A 14,861-nucleotide genomic window follows, 5' to 3' on the forward strand; every position below is an offset into this window, starting at 1 on the left:
TCGCTAATACAAATAGCTTTGACTGTTTGGTCATCTATTTGAATGACATTTTGTTGATGTAGTTTCTCGTATGGGTAACGACTCATCCCATCTGCATCAGCATTATTGGTTCCTGGTCTGTATGTTATACTGAAGTTGTATTGCCCTAATGCTGCAACCCATCTTTGTCCTGTTGCATCTAACTTGGCTGAAGTTAATATACAAGTCAGAGGATTGTTATCTGTAACAACAGAAAATGTTTTTATGGCTAAATAATCCGAGAACTTCTCAGTTACAGCCCACTTCAGCGCTAGAAATTCTAATTTGAATGCGCTATAGTTACGCTCAGACTTAGTAAGAGCACGACTGGCGTAAGCTATGACTCGTTTTTGATCACCTTGCTGCTGATACAACACAGCGCCTAATGCTTTATTAGAAGCATCTGTGTGTAGTTCAAAAGAACTCTCAAAGTCTGGATAGGCAAGAACAGGTGGTGAGCAGAGTATTTCTTTTAATTTATCAAATGTAGCTTGTTCAACTTCAGTCCATTTCCATTCTTTAGAAATTTTATGTTTATTTTTGTTTACTGTAGGAGGTAAAAGTTCATTCAATGGCCTAGTTAATTTACTAAAATCTTTAACAAAGCGTCGATAATATCCTGCGAAGGCTAAGAAAGATCTCAATTCATCTGAATTTTCTGGTACTGGCCAATTTTTTACTTTTTCAATTTTAGCTAGATCTGTTTCAATCCCTTCACTGCTAACAACATGTCCAAGAAAAGTGACTTTGGGTTGAAAGAAAAAACATTTTTCAGGCGCCAATTTCAAATTGCAAGATTTCAATCTATTTAAAACAGTATTAAGTCTCTCTAAGTGTTGTTCAAATGTGTCGCTAAAAATTATCAAATCATCAAGGAAAACGACACATATGCGCATATTGAGTCCTTTAAGGCATTCTTCCATTAGGCGTTGGTATGTGGCGGGGGCATTTGTAAGACCAAACGGCATGGTGTTGAACTCAAAAAATCCTATTGACCCTACAGTAAATCATGTTCTTTCTTTATGTTCTTCCTCTACTTCAACTTGATGATATCCTGACTTTTAATCTATTGTTGAAAAATATTTAGCCCCATTTAAACAGTCAAAAATTTCTTCAGTCGAAGGCAATGCATACGAATCCTTCACTGTCCTTTGATTTAACATCCTATAGTCAACACATAACCTAAGTTTGCCATTCTTTTTCTTTACTAGTACAACATTACTAGTCCAAGGAGATTTAGAAGGCCTTATGACACCACTAGCTAGGAGTTGCTCGATATGTTGGCGAACCTCCTCTATCATACCAGGTGGAATCCTCCTATGACGTTATTTGAAAGGTGTTTCATTGATTAAGACAATCCTGTGTTTTATAGAATTACATTGACCAATGTCAGTATCAGATACAGAAAATATGTCTTTATGTAATTCTAATAATTCTTTTAATTTCTGCTTTTGATCATGATCAAGTATGAGATGTTCATCTATGTTCAACTGATCAAAAACTTGTTTTCTTTGAGATTCTTCAATATTTTCAAAAACTTCTGCAAAAGTGACGGGTTGAAGTTCACATAAAATAGCTCTTGGGGATATAGTAACAGTATTAGATATTAAATTTGAAAGAGTAACATTCACTTCTGAATAGCCTGTTTTCTTAAATTGCACAGCAGCTGTTGTAACATCTATGTATGATGGCAGATTACTCAGAGTTGATTCCTGTAAAATAGCTGTTGTATCTGGATGGTTAACTTGTTTGTCTAAATATCCCCATATGTCAATACACTGATTTGGTTTTAAAAGTATTTTGTGCGGAATAGCACTTCTGACAATAGCAATCCTTGGATTTCTTTTCAATTCTTTCTCTCGCAGTACCATTATCCTTAAACTTAAGTACCATGGAGTGTACATGTTTGTCTTCTGTAAAAATTGTTCTCCATATTGAGACTGACAATCTGACAGAATTTCCTGTAAAACATTAGTTCCCAGGATAACTGGTGTTCTGTTTGAGTACTTTGTGTCAGACACAACAAGTAAAAGACAAGTTCTATTTTCAGCTTTGGGTAAGCCATTTTTAATTTGAAGTTCAACTTCAATGTACCCTTCATACGGTAAACTATTCCCGTCTGCACATTCAATGTTTACTATATGTGTCAATGGTTGTACAGGGACTGAAGACAAATGATTATTATAAAATTGTTTTGATACAACACTCACACAGCTGCCTGTGTCAAGTAAAACAATAGTACTGGTATTATTAATTAATATTTCTGCTTCATTTGTGTCACCAAATAATTGCGGGTCTGAATCCTTCGTGCTCGAGTACGACCCATCAACCTGAGCACTTAAAATTTTGGGCAATTTAGTTGCCAGTGGCCTTTCTGATTAAATTTGTAACAAATAACCTCACTATCCTTATTCATAGGACAAGTCCTCATTGTATGTCCTGTTTGGTTACATATGTAACATGTACCTTGAAATGAGGTACCAGCAGTAGGTCTTGATGGCATGTATGTGCCCCTACCACGATTAGCAGTACTTAGTCTACCCCTGTAATTACCACGGCTTCCTAGTGGGTATCTGCTGTGATTTGTGTTTCGTGGATTGCCCTTTTCTTTTTCTAACTGCTCTATTCTTTCGTTCAATTGCAGAAGCAATGTTTTCATTTCTGACAAGTCATTGTTTGCTTCTGGAGTTATGTTGACAGCCGCCTTACAAGACTTTTGTTCTTTCACAGGCTCTTTCAACTCCGTCTCAATTTTTCTTAGTTCCCTCTTGAATTCATCATAATTTTCAATTTTGTCGCATTGATAAATGGACATATGTTTCAAATCTCTGGTCAAACCAGCATGTAAAACTTTTTAAGTATATCAGTGTCAGTGCGTCGTACAGCTTTTAACTGCACTGCTTGGTCAAATATTTCTTCAAGTCTAATGGCATACTTGACCACTGGTTCATTTTCTAGCTGCTGACTCGAATAAAACTTCCGCATTATACTTTCTCGGGATTCTATGCTTCCAAAAGTGTTTTCTAGTTTGAACAAAATCTCATCTAGAGAAACATCCGGACCAAGTCTGCGCAAAACATCCGCAGCACTTCCCTTTAAGGCTCTCCTTATGCCTAACAATATCTGCTCATTGTTGAAGACTTTGCTTTGACGTAAAGCTTCAATTTCATATTTGAACGTATCATAGTTCACCTCACTAGCTTTTACGTCTTCTCCATAGAATGTTGATATTCTCGGATATTGGAAACTTCCAGGCTTTTCTACATTTGCATGTGTTACAATATGTATAGGTTCCGGATCTGGTTTAACCCCAAACGCCTGAACTAACTTCATCATCCCTTCTGGGCTATCAACATTTGGTTTGATACCCAACAGCTTTAAAGCTTCTAGCAACTTAACTTCATTTTTACTTATGCCCCCAGAGGCTGTATCCGATTTGTCAGCTTCCGGATCCATGCCTATCAATTTTTTTTTCAATTGATTCTCTAATTAATCTTTGACTTTGAATTTAATCAAATTGTTAACTACAATTTAACTAATAATGTTTTATCTATTTATTGTACACCTTGCAATTAATCAAATTTTCAACTACAATTTAATTAATAATGTTGAATCTATTTATTGTATGTTTTGCAATTAATCAAATTGTCAACTACAATTTAATTAAATTTAAACTAATCTGTCTTGCAATGAATCAAATTGTCAATTACAATTTAATTAAATTTAAACTACTCTGTCTTGCAATTAATCAAATTGTCAATTACAATTTAATTAAATTTAAACTGAACTATCATTCAAATGACATTTCACATTGAAGTTGAATTATTGCAATTGTATAGAACAATTCAATTAATTATTGTAATTTACTTTTATTATATATTCAAATGTTGCTCTTTTAGGATATGTACGGTAATTCAATTGCAACAAGCCCCTGTGACTTTATCACTATCCTAAAAGAATTTATTTTTTTTATTTTTTTTAACTTTGTGAACAACTACGGTAATACCAATCACTGCCGACTGGGTGCGCTTATGAACTTATTGTAGTTATACGGTAATCCACCGAAATTCTTCCAATATGTCTTTTGAAAGATTATTTCAAAAGCAATATCATGAAATAACTTTTAATACAGTAAAACTTGAATTAGTTATATTGTATGAACAATTGAATATCACATTAAAAATATTTTCTTTCGACTCAATGTCAGCAAGAACAGAAATATTCTACGAATACTTCATTTCTTCCTGAACTCAATTCCGGAACAAATATAAGAATAAAATAGCATATTATGCAAGTGTTTACGTTGAAATTGAATACTCAATGAGTGAAGTTTGAATAAATATACCTTTTTATGGTCTAATTAATTACATAACTAAAACAACTTGACTAAAATAGTGCTACTCTGAAAAATTGAATTTCCCAATGTTAGATTGGAATACAAAACTACAAGGTCTACAATCTAGTCACAGTGTAACATTTGCAGGACTGTCAATGTCAACAAGTCATGAATGGACAGCTGGAACCATGGACTGAATCAATGAACCGTTTAACTTGACCCATACAGACCAAATGCATAGAGTAGATACATGAAGCTGCATCAATCCAGTATAAACATGTACTTGACTTTAAAATGTTTTATTTGTTTACTAATTAAAATAGCTGCACAATGAATAAATGACCTGAAGGAAATCTAGTAATACGATTAATGAAGACTTTAAATAGATTAATAAACGTTAGTTACCAACACCAATTAATTAATTTTCATGCATTTTGTGAAATTCTGTGATTTTCTTACGCACATACAATATCACACAAGAAATTATTCTCCAGATATTACAGTGAGTTCACCCTACCCCCCCCCAATTTGGGAAATTTAATATACTAACACATTACAACACCAATGTGATCAGCTGTAATATCAGTTAAATTTCTACCAAAATGGTACTCACACTCTGTTGAAAGGAAATAACCAGAATCTTTTTATAGCCACTAGAACCAAAATGTCACTTTTAGCACTGAGTGTCCAAATCAGCACTTATAATGTCAATGGGGTCCTGATCTAATGTGTCGTGCGGTCCTTGTGTAATGAGCTGGATGCTCCTATACTGATGGGATAGTCCGAATACGGTCCAAAAGGCTGCGGATGAGCCTTACGAACGGCTGGTACACTTCAAATCGCCAACGATACGCGAAGATACAGCTGGATGTGGAATATCGATGTTAACTGCTACCCGTCTCTACTTGGCAAGCGGTCTTGAACTTCACTGCAGTACACTACACTCACTACCCTCCCGGTTACAAAAACTATTGTCCTCGATAGTAATGTGAGTTTTTTCCGTTGGGCGCCATTATAACTTTGTGGTTATTTCTCTACTTAACCACACAGGAGGAAGATAACTCAAGACTGTCTAGTTTTACGTTTCAATATAATTAGAATATTTGATTCACAGATAACTCAAGAGCATCAAACGTCAAGGCTCCAATCAATTTGTGGAACTGAATGGAGTTCACTCCCTTGCTCCTTCCCGCGCTTTCTGTGACTGCAGTAGAAGTCCTGATTAACCATGTATTACTCAAAATATTACACGAAGGAAACCGCTGTCTTTGTCCAACAGTTTCCCTCCAAAGACTGGCAAAACCATTCCCAATAGTAAGAGAACTGACCACAAGAAATAGGTTACACATAAGTAAAATAGGGTTAAAAACCACTCGGGTACATAATAATGGCTGAGCCATACGGAAGTCGCTGTAAATGCTTCTTAAATAAACGCTCAACAAAAAACTTGGATTACTGTGATAATTTGTTTAGTTAAGAATTCTTACGACTCTACCAAGATTGTGTGTTCATGCCTTTAAGAATCAGTAAAGGTTGGTTTAGATCTCAACTCCATCGACTTGTTTGACGCTAATCATGTTGGAGCGCGAATGAGACTTGTAAGTGGCCAATGAGCCATGAATTGTTGAGTTATATGTATCAAAAGTGTTTACAACGCATAATGGACGAATGTGTGTTGTAAACGTTTTCGATAATTTGTCACGTATTACTACTGAAGCTTAGAAAAAAAATATGTGTCCTTTCATAGATTAATGTTATTAATATTTTATGATGAACGCAGTGCATGTATAACACCCGACATGTCGAGCTACTATTCTTATAAAATAAAGCAAATACAAGTACAAACATTTCCATTTAGTGGTAGAAGCTGCAGCAATGATTTGTGTTTGATTAGTTATACGTTTATGAGATGCAATCAAATAAAGATTTAAAAAAAAAAGACATCCTTCTCCAGAAAAGTGTCAGTGAAGTTGTACATTGAAAATAAAAGCCGATGGACGAGTGCATTCTTTTAAGTTTTTTATTTTGGCTCGAGCCTGAAAATGGTACGGTGATACGCTTTCGACTTGTGTTACTATTTAGCCTCGCTATGGAACAAAACTGGACTGGATGTATGTTCGTAAAGTGTCGTCACAGATTAGCATTTGAAGTCCACATAGGCTTATCAGTTACGACAGTTTCAGCCTTTACACAATTTTCGTTTAGAAAAGACTTCATTTACAAGACAAATTTCATAAAAGCGTAAAATGTCATCCCTGATTTGCCTGTACTGACTTCACAGGGTAATCTGAGACGACACAGTTACACATGCATTAAGCCTAGTTTTACCAAAACATGGCTCATTTTTTAGAATGATTATACTTTCTGTGTTTTTAGTTGGATGTCAAAGAGCGCATGGCGTGGATTGGTGCAGTTCCAACATGGGGCGTGGCCAACAAAAAATGGGTGTGGCTTGACGGTTCCGGTTCAGTGGAGCTTCTCAAGGGTATAGTAGCGTAATGTTGGACATGCATCTTGGGGCGGTTTTATTTAAGCCTTGCTCTGTGAAAACAGGCTTAATGTATGCGCGAAAATGTCATCCCAGATTAGCCTGTGTAGTTTGCAAAGGCTAATCAGGGAAGACACTTTCCAACTAAACCGGCTTTTCTAAACGAACACATCCATTAAAGCAAAAAGTATCGTCCTTGATAAGCGTATGCGGACTGCACAGGCTAATCTCTGACGACACGTTACGCAAATGCATTAAACACCGTTTAACAGAGCGTGACTTATGTTCGTGAAAAATACTTCGTTATTGCGATTGCTAAAATCGCGAGTTATGTCCAGCGATTATCACCGGTTTAAATGCACCATTATATTATCAACATACTAAGGCTGATATGCCTTTTGGGCTGCACATGAAATGCATGTATGATTGTAAATAGGTGATGAAAATAATACTAGTAGAACTTTACTCCTGCACATTTGTTACTTATTAGATTATTATTGCGAATAAAACAAATCACATATATATCGTTTTAGCGGTGTTTTTGTTTTCAAATTGTACGCTTTTATGAAATATTTACACTAAGATGCACATATCCGTGATGACATATGCAAGCTATGATTGGTAATTTATTTCGCGTGATTTTGGATTAAACGCATACGAGTCACTGTGTTGTTTTTCTGCTGTTACGTGACCGACTATCAGTCACCGGAAGTTACAGATGAGCTCTGCGTCTCGTTAGCGGACGACACTACGATTTTGTTTCTGGATGGCGACGTCACACTCAATGCGTTAATCTGCAAGAAACGTAAGCGACGTCATAAATGTCCCTCGAACTCTTACAATCCCCGATTATTTATTAAGGACAATGAAAAGTTCCGCTTTTTTTTGGAGGGGAGCATGTTATTTTTAATGTCAAGAATTACTAGTATGCATTCTAATAACGGTACGCCGTGCATTTTCTGTTAACTACATGTTCACTTGAAACTCGTAACGATTCCAAAATAAAAACAGATGTATCTCTTATATTTTGTCGTTTTAAATGTGACTGGTGGTGGATTTCTCTCTTAAGTATAATGGTCTCCTGATATAGAACAAGATGTTGATAGTTATTATTAACCAAAACTGTAATATAATGGCAGCTATTTCAACTAAAAGCACTTTGGGCTTGATCTCCTTAATCAAATAGCAATAATTGAGAAAGTTCAATATCGTTCAACAATAAATGGTTGTGGCATTTTTCTGTTCACGATAGCCGTCCAAAAACTGTACGTACCCGACGGTATGAATGTGACGTCAGAATTCATGTACCTGAACAAGAATCCTGAGCAGACGATATTTGAGCGTCTGCGTCCGCCAATCCTCGAAAAAATCAACATGGACACTTCCGGTGGCCATCATCTAGCAACCGTTGACGTCATACACGAGACGGACTGCGCGTTCAAGTGTTATACGATCAGAGAGTGCAACGCGTTTGTGGTGACGTGCAAGTCGTAAAGAAAGTGCAACGTGCGTCTGTGTAGCTTAATGGCGGGCTTTGATGTGTTTTGATTACAGAGGGGAAGTCTTTTGTAACAAATGATGTATTTCGCCGAGAATTCTGTTTTGGTTCTGCAATTCACATATAACAGCGATGTCTTGGAAATTTGTCGTTTATTTCGTTGTTATTTTATTTGACAATACACTAAAGTGCGACGGTGTATATGGATTAAGATTTGCATTTTGCCACTTGAAGGAGAAGTTTTTATTTTATCTATGCATATTTTACAACTCTTCGAAGAAATAACAATTATGTTTAACTGCAAACAATGATACCGTTTTTTGCGATTGACATGCCTTTGTCTTTTGCTGATTATTATTATTATCGTCTGATTTGGTTGGCTCCAGTCGCATCAATAAGATCGGGAACCACAGTGATTGGAAGAACGTCAAATCTCCAAAAAGTCAAACCGGCATAAAAAAAAAAACACAACTCAATTAATATCTTTTTGTTATTTTCTTATTAACATTTGCAAATTGTTTACAGAAATTGAAAGGTTTGTATGAGTAGGAGTTATGTTTCCTAGGTCTCCGTTAGCTTTTGACTCCTTCTAGATTTTGAAATCGCAGATTTTTTCTGCTTATGAATATGGGGTTTCAATCGAATTGTTCGATTCTTTGAATTACCGGTATTTGTTTTATTCATCTGAAATTACCTCGGAGAAAATGAACCAATATTGTGTTACCTTATACAGTCGCATACCACTCCAGTAGGTACAGTTTTGATATATTCTTAAAACGTTTTCATAATATATTTCTAGACTGCCTACTCAAAAATGGATTGGATTTTAGTGGCTTTTGTTTTATTTGTTGCGTATCTCAATGTCAGATTTTCGAAATTCAAATATGTTTGTGCCGAAAGCTTCTGCTGCATTAGGAGTTTCAAATTACTTTGCATTTGTATTAAATGTCTTCCGCTAATTTAAATAGGATAAGAAGTTGCATTCTTCGAATCGAACGTAATCCATGATAATGAATGCATAAACTGCATTGACCCCCCCCCCCCCCGCCCCTCCCCCGCCCCCCCCCCCCCCCCCCCCAATAACATACTTTTAATGACGAAATAACAAATACAATGCAACCTTGCAGTGTGTTGCATTTCAAAATTTGCGATAACTTTACTCACTGTCTGTAATGCCCAAAAATATCTATTCGGGGATCGCTTGCTTAAACTTTAACTGCATCCATTACATTTGTCTTTCAAATTTCATGATTTTTAATAACACGTGTAAAATGAAAAACGCGAATCGTGTCATGTCGAGAGCCAATTTTAAGTTAACTATGTGATGATTCCCATTAAAGTCTTTCAGAGACTACATGAAAAACTATGTTCGTTACTGTTTAATTTTCTACGACTATCAACGCAGGGGAGACCAATTTGCATTTATGTATGCAAATCCATAACAATGATCTCCCCTAATGTACTTTATTGACTTGCGAGACGATTAAGTGTTACGGATGATTCCCCTTTTTACAGTTGGGTGGAACGGTGAACATATTCAATTATAAATAAATCGATGACAGAGATTTTTTTTTTCCAACTACATGTCTCTAAAATGTTTGGTCATATTTCAAAGCACATATTTCACAAACACGTATGTGTACAGCATCCCACAAAATCTTCATTGGCGTTGTTTTAGTCTGCCGAAGTTTGAGTGTTACATTATTTATCGTTATAAGTCCTATCACCGTGACCAGGTAACCTACAAAACTTACAAGAGACAAGCTTAGCTGACCAAACCGGTTTACTATCACCGTGACCAGGTAACCTACAGAACTAAAACGAGACAATCTAAGCTGACCAAACCGGTTTACTATCACCGTGACCAGGTAACCTACAGAACTAACACGAGACAAGCTAAGCTGACCAAACCGGTTTACTTGTACGAATACGCAGACTTACAAGTCCCAAAAAAGATCAGTTTATTTACACATTCTGTCCTGGATTAATAATTAGCTGAAAGTTTACATAATTGTATCCAATAACCATAGCCAAATCGATCGTATACTAAAGTATAGTAAAAACATTTTTAGAACGATTTGTATTCCGAGGTGACGTCAAACCAAAAGATGACATATGCACTAAAAACACATTTAAAAAAAATAAACATCAATCAAACCATAAAACAAATATTAAATAATAGAAAATATGCGGGTTTATACGGTGACAATTGATTAACGATGAATTTAATAATGTTCGCCAAGCCAAGTACTCCTCTGTTTCTAAGCATTGCATGATACACTCTATGTTTATCCCACACTCACCGAATATTCTCGCTATGAGCCCCTCTTTGGGAAAACGGGGCTTAATGCATGTGCGTATTGTGTCGTCCAAGACATACCAACCATAGAAAACTGGAGACTAACAACTTACAATATTTACGCATTCAAAACGGGGCTTAATGCATGTGCGTATTGTGTCGTCAGAGACATACACCCATAGAAAACATGAGGCATACAACTTAGAATAAATACGCATTCAAAACGGGGTTTTATATCAAAAGCGAACCGGTTAGTCGAAAGAGCGAAGATGCGCCGCGCTCTGGGAAAACCGTGCTTTATGCATGCACGTAAATCTTCTTAACTAAAGTCTAGTTTATGTGGAAATTATTGTTGTCTTAAATAAACCCGTGCGGATTGAACAGGCTAGTCTGGAACGACACTTTACGCATATGCATTATGTCTGGTTTTCCTGCGCGGCTCAATGGTATGTATATTGATCCCTAGATTTTTCATCATAACAAAACTATTAGCTATTGGAACTCTGTGATATTTTTCATTAATTACAACATAAATGCGCATCATTACACTTCACACTTATCGAAGTTATATATCATTCATTCCAAGCGAAATTCAAAATCGGTATCTGCATGTCAAATATTAAAGGTGTATGTCAAATATATAGAGAATACTAGGTCGGTGCCGACTAAAGCAAAGTTTACTTTGCTTTATTCGGCACCGACCTAGTATTCGATTTATCCCATCAATTTTCTAAGTCGTAAATTATTTCTTTAAAAATAGAATAATAAAATCGAATTAGAATCTACACGGACAATCCCAAAGTTATTTTAAGCAAACATTGTTTCATTATTTTAATCGTGCCGAGCCTTATACATTACAAAAAGATAAGGTACTAACCTGTTTTTCTGTTTATCATACCTCTACGTCTCCAATTTTTAGGAAATAATGAAAAAACACACCAAACAACTGCAGCTTTAGCATGAAAGAACATGCATTGTGTCGAATGACGTGTTAATAATGACGTCACGAGTACGCGCACTTAATATTTGTAAATAATGCTTTTTTGTTTTTTGAGTTGCATTATGTGTTAAAAATATATTACATCTTGGTATCAAATTGTTTGTTTTGTTGAACCTGATTCGATTTTACTAAAAATGATTACTTTATATTTGATTCCGAGTAATATGACCATTCTCCGACGTGCGTGACAGCTATATTTCAGCACTGCCGAAACAGAGGAAAATTTATTCCACAGCGGTTTATTTCGACAATGCACGTCTGATGATGGGATACATAGAGAATACTATGTTAGTGTGATTGTGTACTTAAATTTATCCCACGAGTGAAGAAAGGTTTACATGGCGTGGCTTGCCGAGCCTTGTAAGCCTTTCTGACACGAGTGGGATAAATTTAAGTACACAATCACACTAACATAGTAGACTCTATTCTATTTATCCTACAATATTGTTTTATTTAATTTATTCCTAAAATAAAAGCAAAAACACATTAAATTAACTGAATCTTACATTGCGTAGTAATATTTATTGTGATCTTTCCTGTTTACGGAAATCGAAATAGTCCTTAAGAATTCTACGCAAAAGAAAAGTAACGAGACAAAATATCGCTATACGCCTCGATTCAAATTTAATCAGCGTTCCAAATGTAACACACTCAAGTAGAACACAGACGGTTGTGCTCAAACTACAATTCTTGTTTCACCACTGTAAAAAACCAAAAAACAACCATGGCTCCCGCCATTTTGAAATTTACAAAATGTGTAGACACATACCGTGGCTACGTGAAGCATGATTCAGCATTTATTCTCGCCGATATTGTTAATTTTAGTCTTTAAACAACTCTTCTTTTTACACACTTTATTCTTACTTACATAAAAGTATTGTTCTACTCACCGAAGTTGTATAATAACCACGTCCATGTTTATTTTCGTAATGTTTAATTTGCTTCCATGACGAGTTAAAATTCTAACTTCATCGCCATCCATCTTTTCCATTTTAAAGCACTGGATGTAAGCAGGTAATTCTTTGTGGATAGACATTCTTTGATCGACTGACAAAGGAACAACTAAACCATCAAAGAAATTACCATTTTAATTCGACATCGATTTCCTTCGAAAAGTTAAAGAACAATTCACTGACACTTTTCTTAAATTTAATCCATCAATTGTTCAACAAACATCGCGTTATTCGAGTACATTCGACATTTTAACTAAATCGAAAATGTAGTCTCACCAGTTTCATTCCAGTTTTATATCCAAACACTGTGTTTTTCACATTCATAATATTATAATAATCCATCGTAAACACATACACTCGTAAACTCGTTAAACGACTGCGTACCCAATGACCTAACTGACGTAATCAGGGGTGATAGGCCAAAATAAACTAGTCCCTACGTAATGTTCTTAAAATAAGTGTGGAAGAAACCTGATCTAAAAATAACCGTGGAGAAAACCTTATCTTTTCTTTATGAGTCGTATTTGTTCTATAAAATCATTTAGCTGTAGGATAAAAATAATAAAAAAGCAAGTACCGATAGGAACATTACAATATCGAATTCAACAAATATAAGAAGAGTCTTTTGTGTGATCGAAACCAGTCAACGGACATACAAATATGCACATACAAAGTAAATTTCAGTTTTTAGCTTATTAGAAAATCAGCAGTTGTGGATTAAAACTAGAGAAGTGTACGTTCTTATTGTTTATCACATTCTGAGTCAAAGTGTTATTATCCCAAATTACTTTCTTTGCAGATTGGTTATTGGTATATATGCCAATATATAAATTCGTTGCAACATTTGGAATGCACGTTTTAAGCTGGTGTGCTGCATTCTGTCGCTTTGTCGACAGCCAACACGCCGGTCTATACGCGCGTCGCAATAGGCACCAGGAAAAACACGCTAGGCGCGGCCTGGGCGCCGAGGAACGCTACGAAGAAGAATGTGTCGAGAATCCCGGCAACGGACTCCCACGTGACTCCGGAAGCGTTCTCGTCGGTATCTGCTTTGCAATCATCATCGTCGCCGTTGTTGTCCGGCTGAAATTCTTTAACGAAAAGTATCGATTTTGTCGCTACGGCGTGGTCATTCTTAGCGATTTCCGGTTTCGACGCACCGTTTTGAACAGGACCTGCCGGTTGGTGCTCATCCGTTATCCTGTCCGCTTGAAACTTGGACCGAAACGTAGAATCGGCAATATTTCCCGGTCTCATCAAATCTATTTCTTCCAAGGCCGGCGTTATTGCGCGCTTATTTTTGCGCGCCCGGATTAACTTCCGGATCTTGATGCATTTGATGATCTCGACAAAATGGACCAGCCATTTCGGCACATCGGTGCCCGAATCGTTGCTAACCTTCAAAAGCAGGATAGTAACGATGCTCAGAAAACCGGAAAAGAGCAACATTAAGATGACGTAATAACAGAACAGGGACATGGGCGATTACGTTTGTGGCATGTATATCATTATCGTCTGCAGCAGAACCATAAACGATAGGAAGCACGTGATTCCAAAGCCGACTCGTTCACCGGAAGCGGCCGGAAGAATAAACACGAAGCCGCTCAGAAGGGATAGTAATAGTACCGGAAATACGAGATTGATGACGAAATACATTAGATTTCGATTGAATTTGATCGTAAACATTGCGTAATCGTAACCGCCGACTTCTGAAATTTCTGCCGTCGTTTCTTCGATTTCCCACACACCATTGACGTCATAATTGTCCAAATTCCACTCGCTACTACCCAAAGTCAGGGTGAGAATCGAACGGTTCTGAAACCAGGTCGTGAATGATAACTCGCAATTTTGTTGGTCGAACGGGAAATACGTCATATCCGGCTCGCACGCGACCTTCGCGATCATTCGCGGTTTCCAGTTCACCTCCGCCGTCCGCAAATTAAACCTGACTTTGTAGGTGGAATCGCCAACTCTACTCACCGAGTCTGCCGAGTTCACCATCACAATGACTGGCGTCCAGACGCTTGAATAGTCCACTATCACCGTGTCCACCTCGTGTGTTTTTGAGTTTGGGAAATTACCGGTCTCGTCCTTCCAGGACATGTTCAGACTTCCGATCAGGTTCAGGGCACCGTCCACGGCATCGAAGCCGCCGATGGAGAACAACTCGAACCTGACACTTACCGGAAGTGGCACCGTGGCGTCGCTTCGCGGCACTATCGTATGGTAGGTGCTCGAATCCGGGCTACTTGCGTGTGAGTAGGCGTCA

General features: G+C 36.9%; 1 protein-coding gene across 1 annotated transcript in view; it reads right to left on the reverse strand.

The window, feature by feature from the left end:
* Positions 1 to 11,612, reverse strand: part of LOC127868857 (uncharacterized) — a 40,214-nt gene extending 28,602 nt beyond the window's left edge. Inside the window, exon 1 of the mRNA XM_052411007.1 lies at positions 11,517 to 11,612. The gene's annotated coding sequence lies outside the window, so the exon portion shown is untranslated. The remainder of the gene's footprint in view (positions 1 to 11,516) is intronic.
* Between the last annotated feature and the right edge of the window lie 3,249 nt (positions 11,613 to 14,861).

This window comes from Dreissena polymorpha, chromosome 2 (assembly GCF_020536995.1).
Source record: "Dreissena polymorpha isolate Duluth1 chromosome 2, UMN_Dpol_1.0, whole genome shotgun sequence".
NCBI classification, from domain to species: domain Eukaryota; kingdom Metazoa; phylum Mollusca; class Bivalvia; order Myida; family Dreissenidae; genus Dreissena; species Dreissena polymorpha.